General features: G+C 49.3%; 1 non-coding gene across 1 annotated transcript; it reads left to right on the top strand.

The window, feature by feature from the left end:
• The first annotated feature begins 16,255 nt into the window (after positions 1 to 16,255).
• On the top strand, positions 16,256 to 16,328 carry TRNAT-UGU (transfer RNA threonine (anticodon UGU)). The gene has a single exon. It is a non-coding gene; the product is annotated as a tRNA-Thr (tRNA).
• Positions 16,329 to 16,720: the final 392 nt, after the last annotated feature.

Here is a 16,720-nt window from a genome sequence, read left to right as displayed (position 1 = left end):
CAGCCCTTCCTTTCAAGCAATCACCCAGCCAGGAGAGATGAGAGCCAGCATGTAGATGCAGGGGAGAGGAGAGGAGCCTTCAGATTCCATTGTTCAGAAGAGGACTGTCTGCCAGCCTCACTCTGTATTGCCAACCCTTAGCCTTCAAAAGTCATCTGTCAGGCCTCAAAAATCATGAGATGGACTTAAAAATCTCACGATTTTTAAACAAAACAATACATTTTAGGTACTTTATTTTTGCCTTCTGGTTTCTGACCTTTCAGGGTCCACTGGGTCACGCTTCCCCACTTATCTCTACAGTGATGAGGGCTATTTGCTTACTTTTTTAAAAGACGAAAACTGAGATTCTCACTTGACTCCTGGATCTGGGACTTTTAGAAAAAACAGCAAATATTATAAATCTCCAAATAAAGATCACATGAGCTGGTAATGCTGCTCACTTGTTAGGCCTCCCTTGCATCAGAAGCCTAGGGAAAGCCAGTTTGTTCCATTCCACAGGGTGGTCTGTGTGTCTCCCTGTTAAATAATATCAAAATGAGTATTGCTTATACCCTGTACTTAAATCTCTCTGGAGTCACTCCCTAACTAGCAAAGACTTGGTCTCAGGGACTCAGTTAAGTGGGGTGGATGCTCACAGAATTGAAAGGATATGTTAGTACCTCACTGCATCCAAGCAACAGGTAGGCTGCAGTGTTTGAGATTATTTATCATTGCAAATATACCTTTCCTTGGTCTATCCTCTACAGACTCAGCACAAGGAAGAGTGTGTACACTGATCCAAAACTTGCAGATTACCCATCAGTTTGCACCCACTTTACTTTTATATTGTTTGGGGATTCTGATTCAGTTTAGTTGTCAGAGGGAATGTGATCATCAGAAAGAGGGCATAAGGATATTGTTATAGGGCTAATTTATTCATTGGTACATCTGTTCCCTATGACTTCCCCTCCCTTTTCATTGACACAGTGGACAAAGCACTGCATAGAGGCTCAGGAGACCTGGATGCTATTCCCGGCTCTGCCCATAGCCTGCTGGGTGACCTTGAGCAAGTCTCTGCACCTGAATTGTTCCCCTCTATAAAATGGGGATAATGGCAGTGGCCTCTTTTATAAAGCACTTGGAGATCTAGTAATGAAAAGTTTTAGAGCAGAGTATATACACATAGATACAGCTGTTCTTTGTAGTAAAGCCCACTTACACTTCCCTCCTAAAAGACTCAGGGCATGATTTAGGGCCCACGTATAGGATTTTTCATACAAATAGTATGAGCAATATGGCTGAGTTAACGTTGCTTCTGCAACCATAATTTTGACATCTTATTTTTTTATTAACTGAGAAATAGTATGGGATAAGTGTCATTAAAACTGTATCATGCTGTGTGTGGGGAAAGAGCAGAGTTAACTTTTTCTGAGATTTAAATGCTTATCTGTGCAAAGCAAACATGGGGGTATTTTTCTGCCCCCCAAAACTCAGTGAAACTGAAAACTGTTGAACCAACATTTGTGCCTTTGTTGTGCATCCTCATCCTCTGGTGACCAGGATATTCACAGGTCATAACTGGGCATGACAGAGAGAATGTAGCCTAACAAAGTTAGGGACCCATGTCCCATTGAAACTCAATGGGAGCTGGGTGCCTATGTTCTTTAGTCTCTTTTGAAAATTTCAGCCTAAATGGTTTATGGTAGAACAAAGATCTGGATTGTATTAGAGGTTGTGTCAGAAATCAGGTCACAGTTCTGAAAACAGCAGAAAAAACCAAACCTGCCCCGTGATCAGAAATGCAGAGGCTGGAAAGTTTCGTGTTATGATGTTGGTGTAAGATTTTTATTTGATTACAGCCCACTTGAAATCCTCTGAGGCTATTTTTACAATATAATGCTGAACTTTCATAGAGCATGCAACAAATAAACTCATCTTGCCATGCCTCCGTGAGATAGGTAGGGAAGTGTTGGACAGATGGGAAACTGTGCAGAGGGATTAAGTATCACACAGCAAGTCAGAATTAGAACTGTGGCCCTAGTCATAACCAAACCTTGTGCGCATTCCTGCAAGCCCTGATGTCTCTTCACAAAGATTTTGCAAAACCTGCTTTAAAAGTCAAGCCTATCCATTTTTAATGTTATAAACCTCTTGAATTGCAAAAGCTGAAATCCTTTCCTTGTAAAACCAAGTACCATTGTGGCAGCTGCTCTCTCGGCCTCACATTCAGTGTTTTGCTGTCTTCAGGCAAGACTGCAAAACCTAGGTCTGATCTACACTCCAGACTTAGGACAATGCAAGGCAGCTTATGTCAACCTAACTATGGAAGCGTCTACACTGACATTTCACTCCTGTTGACGTAACTGCCACCAACTTAATAACTCCACCTCCACGAGCGGTGTAGAGTCAAGGTCGACGCAATGTCATTGTAGACACTGTGCTGCTTTCATTGACTGTCACTGGCTTTCTGGAGTCATCCCACAATGCCCCACTCTGACAGTACAATCAATATAAGCGCTCCTGGTGAGGACGTGCATTGCTGACACAAGGAACAAAGTGTAGCCATGCACGAGTGACGTAATTACTGTGGCAGCTGTATGCCGACATAAGTTAGGTCAACTTAATTTTGTAGTTTAGACATGGCCTCATACACAACCCATAGTAAGGGGGAGTGTGGAGCCACATCAGCCTATAGGGAGCTCTGGATGGGAGTGTACCACTTCCAGAGATCATGCACTGCAACCTTTAGATGCTGCAGCCTTTGTATAGAGAGGAATGTGGACATTATATCACCCTGCCCCCCCTCCCCCCCACACACACACACTCTGTGAGGTGGTTTGCACTTCTGGATACACCAGCAGTGAGTAATCCTCATGTTCTCCCTACTAGTGCCCTGCAAAGACCAGCCACAATCTAGCCGCCTCTGTGCTTTGAAGAGTATCGTGTCCTTCAGCTAGGAATTAGGCCCTCTCGATGTATAAAACAAAGGAGAATTTTTTGCTGTAATATAAAGAGACACAGAATGTTTTCCACCCAAGGCATGAAGGAAGAAATGTTCCAGCCTTTTTAAAGCTGTTTAGCTGACATAAAAACATCTTTCCCTTGCAGCCAACTCAGCCCGGTGCCTGCAGCATCCTCATTATCATCAGGCCACACTCTATTACAATTAAGGACTCTTATGACAGACAAAACCTAATCTGACCTACATCAAAGTGGCATCTCTGAAGTGAATAAAATTAAATTAGCCCTTTAGAATCCTAGAGAAGACGGAGTTATGTAACATACCAGGAGACTGTCTCAGAAACTTGGATCCTCCAAATTAACCATACTACATAGATTTAGGTTAGCTCCTGTGGCAAATTGCTGGCACTACTTTGATGGGTCTCATGCTTTCTCTTCTTGGGGAGGGTTCAGGGCACCATTTCTCACCCCTGAACTGGGGTATTAACTGCCCCTCTAGTGTCCTAGAGGAGGAGAGTGGAGAGGGAGGGACCCAGGCCCACCCTCTACTCTGGGTCCAGCCCAGGGGCCCTAGGGATAGCAGTAAACCACTAGAACTAGTGGTTCCTTCCCCTGGGCTACTTCCCTCTCCTGATCTTCAGCTTGTGGGGCTTCCTGCCCTCCCTCTGCACAAACCAAGTGTCCCTTTACCTAGGGTCTTGGTCTTCTTAGCCCACCGCAGCACTTCTCCAAACTCTCCCCTACTTCCCTCCAAACTGCTCTCTGCTCTAACACCAATCCACTCTGCTTCAACTCCTTCCCTTGTCTGATTGAAGCAGGGGGGTTTTATCAGGTGACTGGCTTCAGGTGCTTTAATTGGCTTCAGGTGCTTTAATTAATCTATAGCAAACTTTCTTCCCTCTACAGGGAATAAGGCTCCCTTCTGGCACTCTCCTGATGCCCTCTGGCCTGGGCTTTCCTTGCTTTTTGCCCCCGTTTTCGGCTTCCCCCGTGACCGGGCCAGATGCTCTCCCCCCTTCTCCCCCCCTTTTTTCTTTTTTTTGTTTCTCTGCTGTTGCTTGGGTGCTGGTCGGCTGCCGGCTGGCTGTCGACCCCACCCTCCTGCCCGCCCTCGGACGCTACTGCCGCTCCGGCTGGGGCCCCCTGAGAGGGGGGGGCCTGCTGGCCCGCTCCCAGGAGGGGGAGGATGGAGGGACCCAGCCCCCAGACCCAGCTGCTTGCTGTTTGTTTGTGGACCCGTATCCGGCCGAGAGAGACTCTTATCATCTGTTCCGGCATCCCTGGAATACTACAGCTGCAAAGAAAGCCCGGAAAAGAAAGGGAAAAAGCCACCTACTGGAGGAACACCACCCGGGGAATCTACAAATTGCCGTGGAGGGGGCCTTAAGACTGAGTAACTTTTGAACTGTGCTCTCGTGTGGGGGGAGGCCTTGACTGTGTCTTGACTGTGTTTTTAGGGACACAGGGGGTGTGGCACAGAGCTGCCCCCCGATCCACCTGTGTCCTCCCAACCCCCACACTACTATCTTCACCACTGCCCCCCTCCACCGTCTTTGCTGGCTGTTTAACATCTGCCTCTGGACTCAGCTGCTCGCCCTGATTCCACCGTGTGAGCCAGAAGCACCAGCCAACCAAACAGGACTCTCTGTACAAACGTACGGTGGTTCATGTGCCCCCCGCAAATTGTCCACCCCGCAGCTTGTCCCTTTTTACCTGACCCCAACTCCTGTTAACCACCTGCCACTGCCCCCGCTGGGGCATCGGCAATGGAGGGCACCAGGGTGACCTCCGCCGCTGCCATGCCCATCACCTCCCCAGACTCTAGGGGAGCCCCCCCAGCCGGCGGGAAAGGCCAGGGCAAGAAGAAGGGGAAGGTCCCCGCTAAAACCACCGGGCCCTGGCAGGGGCCACCCCCACTGCTGCAGCCCCGCCACTGACCACAGCGTCCTTCCCCGCTGCCTCCTCCACCAGCTCTGCGGGTGTCCCTCCCTCAGCCCCTAGGATGTATGCCTGGGCGGCGGCAGCCCCCCCCGCCTGCCGCCTCGTCATCTCTCCTGCCCACCGCCTCTGCCACCATCAATAGTGGCCGGGGCCCTTTTTCCACCATTACAAGGAAGCACGGTGTCTGATGCCTCCTGGTGCCCTCCTCGCCCCACGTGGAGACCTACATGTGGGTGTTGGCGAGGGTGGTGGGGCCCTCAGCCATTGTGGCGGCCTCCAAAATGTACGGGAAGGTCGTCTTCTTCTTAGCATCGGAGGCTGCTACCCCGGAAACGGTGGAGAGGGGCCTGGCGGTGGGGGGGGTGTTTGTCCCCCTAGAGCCGCTAGAGGACCTGGGCGTCCACCTGGTCCTGACCTCTGTCCCTCCTTTTCTCCCCAATGCTGCCCTGCTACCTGCCCTTTCCACCCTGGGGAAACCTGTTTCTGTTATCAGCCCTCTCCTGTTGGGCTGCAAGGACCCCACCCTCCGTCACATCTTTTCCTTCCGCCAGCAAGTGCAGCTTCTATGCCATCGGTGGCGCGTGATGGAGAGGCGCTCGAGGGGTCCTTCCTAGTCCCCCACCAGGGGGCCCATTACCGGGTGTACTTCTTCACGGGGGAGGCCTGGTGCTACCTCTGCCAGGCGTCGGGGCATGTGCGGAGGGACTGCCCCTTAGCCCGTCAAGGAGGGGCACCTGGGATCCCCGAGACCTGGCAGGACATCGGCCCCGTCATTGCTGATGCCCCTGGCCACCCGGTACCTGAACCCGCCCCCCCTCCTCTTCGGACCACCACTACTCCCACTCAGGCCCAAGGGACACCTCCCCTACAACGCCCAGATGAGCGGGAGAGCCCCGCCCTCGCTGCTGACAATCTGGCAGGGCCTATGGAGGAGGGTGTGGCAGAGATACCACCAGGCATGGGAGAGAGCCTGCCCCAGGGAGAATCCTCCCTCCCTTACGCTGCCCCGCCATTCCCCCACCAAGTCCCTGAGCCATCGCCTCTACCCCCTGACACGACCCCTGCTAACCAGCCCCCAGATGATGCCAGGGAGGGCTGGGCCCTACTCCACGGGAAGCGAGGCAAGCGGAAGGCTCGAGCTCCGTCTCCTCCACCCGAAGCGGAGGCCCCCCGGAAGACCAGGAAGGGGGGCACCGATGCCGAGCCTTCCGCTTTGCCCATGAGTGCGTCCCATCCACTGGTGTCAGCCGGGAAAGACGTGGCACACCGGAAGGTAGTGTCTCCCCTCCACGGGAGACCCTCCCCTCCGAGACCCTCGAGGAAGCCCCTTCTGTCCTGACACTACCCGAAGGCCCCGTGAGCCCCGAGGCAACCGTCGTGGCAGGTGCCAGCGGGGAGAACCCTGGGGTGGCGGAAAGTGTCCTCTCCTCCATGTTCGAGGAGATTGAGGCCCTAGATCTGATCCCGGTCGCCCAGGGGGAGGACGACCTTTTGCCAGCAAGCCTCGATCTGGGCATCCTCACTCCACCCCTCTTTTCCCCATGCTCCCTCCCCCTAACTGCTGCTTCTGCTCCCATCTCCGAGGAGCCCCTGGACTCCTCCATCAACCCGGCCGCTGATGGCACCCTGCTGACGACCACCGAGCCTGGTCAGGTGACAGCCAGCGCCACGCGGCCAGGACACAAGTCGCCAGGGGCAACCCCCATTGGTGCAGAGCAATCAACTTCCTTCCCAGGCGGGGGCCCTACAGAAGATAATCCACCTGCTGATGCTGTGGCCGCTAAATCCACCATAGAGCCAGCACCTGGTATCACTGAGAGCTCCCTCCCCACCCCCTTAACCCTCAAGCCTGATCGGGAGGTGCCACCATCCAGCTACTTGCCTCCCGAAACCCAGAAACTTGCCTCTGCCCCTGCCCCTACCCCTATCCAGTTTACCTCCTGCAATGTTATCACCGTTCCCGGGGCTGTCTCCTTCCCTTTTCCAATTGATGACCCCCAGGGAGCGGCCTTTGTGTTCTCCTGCCCCGACCCATTAGGGGCTGCTACTTTCCCTCCACTGCCCCCTATTGCCCTAGGGTTTGAGGTGGGCCTAGAAGCTTCAGCCCACCAGGCACCCCGTTGGGGATCCGCACCCTGCTTGCCCATTTTAGTGGGCCACGGGGCTGCACCAAGGGCCCCACCGGGGAACAATCAGGAAACCATAACCCCACCCCACCCCATGAGCTGCAAGGAGCACTGCGGAAGTTTTTAGAAGATGCCCGTGGCTCCCGCAACAAAGTACAACTTGCTTTCCAGCGATGGGGGGACTTTTCTCAAATCCTCCGGGCCACAAGGGCCCTCATGGGGGAAGGTAAAGGGATGGGGAAGCAGGGTGCCGCAGCCTACTGGTGGGTCCGTGTCTTCCGTGAACAATTACTCATCTACGGGATGGGTCAAGAACTGTTGCGTGGTCCCCTGGGGGATGCGAGCACCCCTGCCAGTGAGGATCCCCCCCGGCCCTCCCCATGACACCTCTCACCTTCGCAATATTGAACACCCGGGGTTGTAGGATGGCTCTCCGCAGGTCCCAGGTGCTCTCCTTCCTTGGGGAGGGAGGTACTCTGTGGTTTTCCTGCAGGAGACCCATATGGATCCGATCCGAAGACAGTTGGCGGCTGGAGTCGGGGGACAGGGTCTACTTTAGCCATTCCACAGTTCGACAGGCTGGAGTGGCGACCCTGTTCTCCCCCGACCTACAGCCCGAGGTGCTAGGGGTTGCCGAGGCTGTGCCGGGTCGCCTGCTGCATCTCCGGGTCCGTATGGAGGGGATCGTGGTTAATCTTGTTAACGTCTATGCCCTGACATCGGGCCCGGAGCGGCTGCAATTCTATCAGCAGGCATCCGCCTTCTTCGGCACTTTAGATTCTCACAAGTGCCTGGTCCTGGGAGGGGATTTTAATACCACCTTCAAGGAGCAGGACCACTTGGGGACTGAGCAGAGCCTGGCCTCCGCGAACACCCTCCAGGAGATAGTCAAACATCACTCCCTAGTGGACATCTGGCATGACCACCACCCGGATGACGCTTCCACATTCACCTTTGTCCGGGTGGAGGCCCATCAGTCACGCCACTCCTGGTTGGACTGCATTTATTTATCACGCTTCCATCTCTCACGAGCTCACTCCTCCAGCATTCGCCTGGCCCCATTTTCTGACTATCACCTAGCCACTGTGACAGCCTCCCTCTGTGCGGAGAGGCCGGGGCCGGCCTATTGGCATTTTAACAACAGCCTGTTGGAGGATGAGGGCTTTGTGACGTCCTTCCGGGAATTCTGGCTGACCTGGCGAGGGCAGCGGCGTTCCTTTCCCTCGGTGTGGCGATGGTGGGACCTGGGGAAGGTGCACACCCGGCTTTTGTGACGCGACTACACCTGGAGCACCAGCCAACGGAGAAATGCGGTGATAGAGCAGTTGGAACGGGAGGTCTTAGAGCTGGAGAGGCGTCTGGCCGCCAGCCCCGAGGACCCGCTCCTCTGTGGAGCGTGCCGGGAGAAGGGGGAGGAGCTCCAGGCCCTCAAGGACCATCAGGCCCGGGGCGCCTTTATTCGATCCCACATCCACCTCCTTCGGGAGATGGATCGTGGCTCCCGCTTCTTCTATGCTCTGGAGAAAATGAGGGGGGCCAAGAAACATGTCACCTGCCTACTGGCAGAAGACGGCACCCCCCTCACAGAACCGGCAGAGATGTGCGGGAGGGCCCGAGCCTTCTAAGCAAGTCTTTTCTCCCCGGATCCGACCGACCCTAGCGCTTGCAGACTGCTCTGGGAGGAGCTCCCTAAGGTCAGCGCGAGCAACCGAGACCGGCTAGAGTTGCCTCTCACTCTGGCCGAGTACTCGGAAGCCCTCCGTCGTATGCTCTGGGCCGAGGACGGGCTGACAGTGGAATTCTACCTCGTGTTTTGGGACGTCCTCAGCCCAGACCTAATCACCGTCTGGGCCGAGTCTCTGCAGAGAGGGGTCCTCCCTCTTTCATGCAGGTGAGCTGTGCTCGCCTTATTGCCAAAGAAGGGGGACCTCCGCGATTTATGAAATTGGCGTCCCATCTCACTCCTCAGCATGGACTACAAAATCGTAGCGAAAGCAATCTCTCTGCGGCTAGGGTCTGTGCTGGCGGATGTGATCCACCCAGACCAGACCTACACCGTCCCGGACCGCAGTATCTTTGATAACCTATTTCTGGTTCGGGACCTTTTGGAACTCGGGTGTAGAGACGGTCTGTCATTCGCCCTCCTGTCCCTAGATCAGGAGAAGGCATTCGATAGGGTAGACCACAGGTACCTCCTGAGCACTCTGCAGGCATTTGGCTTCGTACCCCAGTTTGTGGGTTTTCTCCAAATGCTGTAATCTTCCGCAGAGTGTCTGGTTAAGCTCAACTGGACCCTGACTGAACCGGTCAGCTTTGGGAGAGGAGTATGGCAGCGGTGCCCCCTCTTGGGCCAGCTGTACGCTCTGGCGATCGAGCCCTTCCTCCGCAGGAGGTTGACAGGGTTGGTGCTGCAGGAGCCGGAGCTGCGGCTGGTCCTGTCGGCGTATGCCGATGACGTGCTCCTCGTGGTCCAGGACCCGGGCGACTTGGTGCGGGTGGAGGCTTGCCAGGCCATCTATTCGGCAGCCTCCTCTACCCGAGTCAACTGGGTCAAGAGCTCTAGCTTGGCAGTAGGAGACTGGCGGCAGGCGAGCTCCCTCCCACCCACGCTTCAGACCATCCGGTGGAGCGCGGGTCCGCTGCTCTACCTCGGCGTTTACCTTTCTGCCACACATCCCTCTCCACCTATATTCCACCTTGGTTCCGAGGCCCGTCAGGGACATCAGTTGGCGGCTCCTTCATGGAGCTGTGAGCACAGGCACGTACTTGGCACGGTTCACCCCCATCCCAGATACTTGTCCCTTTTGCGGTGTGAGGGAAACCCTGGCGCACGTATATTTGGAGTGCGCCGGGCTGCAGCCCCTGTTCCGGCTCCTCACAAATCTTCTATTACGTTTTTGGTTGCATTTTTCCCCTCACCTATTTATGCACTCCCCCTCCGTGGCCTCACAAGGTCGCGGGATCTCCTAGTTAACCTCCTCCTGGCCCTGGCTAAAACGGCCATCTATAAAACCAGAGAGAGGAGGTTGGCCGATGGAGTTTCCTGTGACTGTGGGGCTGTTTTCCGATCCTTGGTCCGTTCACATATCCGGGAGGAGTTCCTCTGGGCAGCGTCCACCGACTCCCTTGATGCTTTTGAGGAGCGGTTGGCGCTGTCCGAAGTTCTCTGCTCGGTGTTCCTGTCCGGTTCCTTTTGTTTGACCCTTTGATTGGGGGAGAGAATAAGGGACCCCAGCCCCAGCAATTGCTGCTGCGAACACCACCACGTTAGGGGGTCCTTTTGCATGTGGGTGCACATGCCCCCCCCAGATTGTCCACCCCAGAGCCTGCCCCTCTTTTTGGGTGCTTTCAAAGGAGGGAATTGTTGATGACACTGGGTGTGGTGCCAGGTAACTCGAGGGGGTTGCAGACCTTGAGAATCGATGAAGACCCTTTGCTCTGGGCCACCAGGTAACTTGGAAGGGTGGAAGACCACGAGAGTCAAGGAAGCCCCCCCACCCTGGTCCCAGGCAAGCTTGAACACTTCCCTTCCCTGAAGCTAATGAGAAAACAACTGTGATTGGTTGCTGTGTTACACATTGCATGTGCTGTTGTTTTTGCTTGTAAGTGTGTTATGCAAATAAAAACACCTTTTTTTTTTTTTTTGCTTCAAAAAAAAAAAACACTTTCCTGATGCCCTCTGGCCATGCTGTATCACACTCCCGAATAAAAAATACTGCAATATTCCACAATAACAGTCCAGAATAAGGCAGTAATACTATTGTAAATAGTAGCCTTTTGTAGCATTATGCTAACATATTGCTGTATTTCTCTATAGAAAAGTATTGATGCTCAGATACAATAATGATGGGCCGATTAGAAATACCTATTTAGCAGGGTGGATTTGATTTAAATCAAATTGATTTAAATCATGATTTAAATCACTAGTCAGGGAGATTTGATTTAATCATGGTTTTCTACATAAAAGTGCATTCTTGCTGGTTGTTATAACCTTAATACGTATTCTTCACAACTCAGAGATAGATGTAGGTCTCATTTTTAGAAGGTACACATTATGCATTTTTAAACAGTGATTTATTTTGAAAACTTTTCAGATTAGTTTTACAGCTATATCAGAAAATGAATGGTTGTTTGGTTATTTCATTTACCAAAGGTAATTGAAGCAGATATTTATGAAGTCATTGGGAGGTGAACTATCTCCAATTCAACAGGTTAATCATTAATATTTAGAGGATTTTCTTGCCATTCTGTATTAGGAGGAGAACATCACCAAACAGACATTTAAATTGTTTTATTTAACTAAAACAACAATGTTAAGTATTCTGGATTTTTTTCTTCAACATCAAACAAAACACGCATATGTTTTAACAAAACAAGCATATGTCCCTCGCTTCTCACATTTATCTCCAGACTTCTTCTCCTTGTCCAGATCTATTTTACCCCCAACAATCTTCTATTCATTGAACTTTTTGAAACTTTGCACTTGTAGAGATAGGTAAGGGTTTGACTCTGTACACAGATTTACAGAGGGACAATATATTTCTCACCTCTATATATTATTTATTTATTTTAAAACATTTTTTTGCTGTTAACAAGCATGTTACCTCTGGAGTCACAAATCCACAGTTTGAGAACTGCAAAACTAAGCTTCTCTGATGGTATCTTCTAGACTAAGCACTGAGTCCCATTGGGTAGATAGAAAGATTAACCTAAATAGTTTATACAGAAGCCTGTGGAACCCCATAAGATTGGGTCCCTAATCCATGAACTATTGGAACTCATTTACAAAACTTTTCTTAAACATTACATGAATATATTGTCTCATACTATAGAATTAGAATTTATAATCCCTATTCTATGATGAGATATCTTTGAGCTATAATGTATCTTAATTAAAACTATCTTTAGATAAGTTTTTTCCTCAAAAAGCATTTTATCAAAAAAATCCGATTTAAATAAAAAAATCCAATTTTTTTTCTTAAAGCATTGATTTTTATCCACTCTGTTATTTAGATTAAATATATAGCTGGCCCATTCACAAACAGAGACCCATGAGATAGTGATGAATATAGCTGGTGTCCTTTTAGATGAGATTTTTATTGGTAATTATTTCCCCAAACTTCTGTTTCACTCTCACCTCTGTTACTTAAACCGAAGGATTGTGGACTTTTGTCCAGCAAAGGTGGTAGAATGAAATCCCCAAACAGCAAATCTATAGTGCAGGCTTCTTCGTACTCCTTTTACCAAAGTGTTGTAACCCTATTGTAGAAGGTCCCCCTTTTCTGGAGGAAGAGGGGAGTTTAGTCTCTGTGGTTCATTCAATTCTTGGTCTCACTCCAGCCAACAAGGTTGCCTATTATGGTGGTACTTCTTTTGTGTGTGAGATGAGGACATTTGTCCATTAGGAACTGGACTGAGACCACCAAAGTTATTTCACAAAGGCCTCCAGACCAACCTTCAGATGCTTACAAATTTCACCCATTGCCAGCCTGGGCTAGATTGGATCCAGGTGTGCAATCCTGGACCCATTGAAGTCAACAGCAAGACTCCCATTGACTTCAGTGGGGCCAGGATTGCTCCCCAGCATGCTACAGGTAAAAGACTTCATAACCAGTCCACCATGCCACATGGTGCACGATAATGAAAAACAATTGTAATTTGTTTTTGTTGACATTTATCTGGCTGTATCTTACACCTTGTTTTGTCCTTCTGTGTATAATGGCCAAATGGTTCGTGTCTGTAACTGAAAGAACAATACTTTTTTTTTTTTAAAAGTGCACATTTGAAAACACAGAACAAAGGGCCAAGTCCTGAGGCACCTCATTTCGCCAACTCCCTCTGAAGTCAATGGCAGCGTGGCCTGAGGACAGTGAGTAGAAATTGAGTAAGGACCTCACGATTTGGCCAAATGAGAATATAAACACTCATACCCAGGGTAGAAGTCAGAACCAAAACCATAACTTCAGTAGGTGTGGGGGAGACTCTGGACCTGGCCTACCAGCCTCATGGGCCTGATCCAAGCCCCACTGAAGTCAGTGGAAAAAGTTCCACTGACTTTGATGGGTTTTGAATCAGGCTCTGTGTTTGTATAGGACCAAGTACCCCATTAGCCCTCCTCAACCACTGATAATTAATAAATGAAACTCACTGACATTTGGTTGTGAATTATTAAGTTACTACAGAATTTTAGGGGTTGGGAGGGGCTGCTCATTTGTTTTTTAGTCAACAATACTAGATCCTTCAAACAAAAAGCCGGTGGGACTGTGAAAAGACAGCTGTTGTGCGTAGTCCTGTCACATATAGGCTGCCAAGGAAAAGCAAGTGGGCCTGTTTCGCTGATCTGTATTTATGCTGAGCTTATCACTGGTGCATAAGGTTGTCCTGTGGCACAGTGATGTCTACATGAAGAGGACAAAGCTGGACAAGACATGACAACCTGTTATGAGGCATGCCACATTTGTAAAGGGAGGCGTCACTGGTATTTATTTCAGATTACTGCCATCCAAAGCAGGTAGCTGGATGTGTGTGACCAGAGGGTGATCTTACAAAACAACACAATTTGACAAGTAGCAGGATAATTAGTCTTGCAAAGAAGTTTGGAACTCTTTTAACATGTAATAGATATTTCAGGGATAGTTTAAAGCCTAGTTACCTGAAGAGACATTTCAGCGGTTTACTTCTTATGCTAACATTTGAATTCACAGCAATGCAGAAAGATCATATGGAATGTGAATTCTAAGAGCCAGACTCTGATCTCAATTAGACTGGTGTAAATTCAGAGTAATTCCAGATTAAATCACAAGTTTTGCCCTTAGTGTGGAGAAGGACATTTGGGGAATCCAGCGGTTAACCAGGATGAGTTAATACGTTTAAACAGCCTTTGTCCACATTAAAGGCAAAATCGTGTTTGACTTTGTATTAGATAACACATTTTCTAGCTTGAGGCTTTGTCTGAAGATTTGCTCCTCAGATCTTGCCCTCTGCTGTGACTCTCTCCAGGAAGAGGGAGTAGAGTCATGATGCAGCACATAGAAAGGAATAACACCCTCCCGCTCACAGTTTCATGTCCCTCTCCAAATGCCACCACAAAACCTTCATTATATTTCTTTATCTTGCAACAGACTCTCTTGTAAAAGGTTACTGTGAGCTGACCCTCTGCATGAAGAATGATACCATATATATTAAACGTGTATTGTGCTGGCAGGTTACATACAGGAGCTTTGAACTGGTCCTGTCTCTAGCCAGGTGCTATTAATCCCTCACTTTTATCAGCACTATCTCACTGAACACCTGAAAAGAAATAATGCTAAAGAAAGCACTGCAGGGTTTAGTACATAAAACATGTTTAATCCTCCAGTAAGTCACCACTGATTTTATATAGTGTATCTAGAGTTTGGTCTTTTCTTGTCTGGCTAATAGATTTTAAAAACTAAATTGTTATACTGATTTTTTTAAAATGTGTGAAATTCACTCTCTTTAGCCTTCTGAATCTGCTAATGCTGCTTTCCCCCCTTCTTTAATACAGTATTTAGGTTCCACCTAGTGGCTTCCAGTAACCTCTATATCACACTGAGGGCTAGATAGTAAGCCATGTAAACCCATGCTAGGGGCAACTAGCACTCATGCAGATTGGCATGTGCCAAAAATGAATGGGAAAGGGGTGCATGTGATGGTCTGAAAATATCACAAACATCTGTGTCTAGTGACCAATAGATAACTGCTTTTTTTATACATATACACACAGTTTAGACAGAAGATAGCCAAGTTTCTTTTTATCACCTAAAAAGCATTCTCTGGGTCTATTCATGATATATCTTGGTGCTATGGCTTTACACATAATGTAGCTACTAGGGGCTTGTCTGTGGGGAAAAGTTTTACCAATCATATTGATATAGTCCCTGGACCTACATTCATGATATAAGAGTGACTTTCTGCTGTTTATCTTAGCCCTTTTCCCAAGCAACATAACTGAACAGCGCCTTTATTAAGACCATGATTTTTAATAGCTTACTACTGCAATCTGTAACCCACTAGCTTCCTTTTTTTGTCCTATGACTGCCGGCATGTTAACAGGCCACTTCACCTTGAATGGTCCCTTAGAATATGTTCTAACCACTTATGCTAAAGAATCTGTTCCACCTTGTATTTAGCTGTGACACTCTTAGTACCTTCCCCAGACCTGAAGAAGAGCCCTATGAAGCTCAAAAGCTTGAACCAACAGAAGTTGATCCAATAAGAGAGATAATCTCAGCCACCCTGTCTCTCTAATATCCTAGGACCAACACTGCTACAACAACACTGCAAACTCAGGGTAACCCTTTCTGGGGCTGCCTGTTAAATATTGTTTTGTGCTAGATTTCTATTTCAAGTCTTATTTCTGTGGGGATGGCACTGTTTCACATAAATGGTCACAGTGTTAGTGTTTGGTGGATTTGAGTCCTTCAGTCTGCTCATCTACTGAAAATAATGCATTAGCACACTTTTTACCTATGTCAGCTGCAGGAAATTCCTAAACAGGAGTGTTTTGTCCATTATACTGTCTGGAGTGTACTGTAGACCACACCTGATGATCATGTGCATAATTACATACTTGGAATAGGCTGAGTCTGATATAAACATATTGAGTGTAATGTAAATATGTAGATACTTGAACACTTATCTTCATTTTTATTCAGTTACTATCAATGGCCATATTATTGCTGACATTTAAATTAGTCTATTTACTGCAACAAAAGGTGGCTCCAGGTTCTCCCCACATCAAAGTTTGGGAAGGTTAGGACCTGGGGAGTTTTTAACTCAGCTCTGACAACAAAAGAGTTTTCATTATATATATATATATATATATATATATATATATATGTGTGTGTGTGTGATTTTAAAAAATAATAGTAAAAAAATCTGCTACTGAAGAGGGGAGTTTCCCAGATGCAGTAGAAAAGAGGTTAATTCAGATTCAATAGGGCCCAGGTAGACAGTAATAGCTTAAAGAACAGGAGTACTTGTGGCACCTTAGAGACTAACCAATTTATTTGAGCGAAAGCTTTCGTGAGCTACAGTTCACTGTAGCTCATGAAAGCTTACGCTCAAATAAATTGGTTAGTCTCTAAGGTGCCACAAGTATGCCTTTTCTTTTTGCAAATACAGACTAACACAGCTGTTACTCTAAAACCAGTAATAGCTTATTAAGTCACACTAGAGACAAAGATGCAGTACAGTACCAAGTATTTAGATTAACAGAAATGATAGGTGGCTCCATAGCTCAGTGGTTAGAGCACTGGTCTTGTAAACCAGGGGTCGCGAGTTCGATCCTCGCTGGGGCCTGAGGTTTATTTTGCTCGTGAGAACCTGCTAAATAAAATCATTTTAGGGCAGCAAGAGGAGGGGGCAGCTCCAGCCGCCCTGCTCTTTTGCAGGCGCTCAGCGTGGGGGCTGCGGCGCTCCCGCCCCTTGCAGAGCCCCGGGGCTGGCTCAGAGGCAGGGACCGAGGCAACGAGCCGGGAGACGCAGAGCCCCAGTCTCTGCCCGCGGAGGTTGTTAGGGCCTCCAGCCCCTGTTTGCTCCCCCGGCAGCACCGCACTGGGGTGAGGCCGGGAGGCCCCACGCCGGGCCGGGCGGAGTGCAGGGGGAGAGACACGGGACGCTGCAGCCGCTGCTCTTCTCCTGCGCTACCGGCAGCTGACGCTGCAGGACAAAGCCGCGGCGCGCCGGTGTCA

Source organism: Caretta caretta, chromosome 3 (genome assembly GCF_965140235.1).
Source record: "Caretta caretta isolate rCarCar2 chromosome 3, rCarCar1.hap1, whole genome shotgun sequence".
NCBI lineage: Eukaryota > Metazoa > Chordata > Testudines > Cheloniidae > Caretta > Caretta caretta.
Note: the sequence above shows the minus strand (reverse complement) of the source record. Positions and strands in the feature narration are given on the sequence as shown.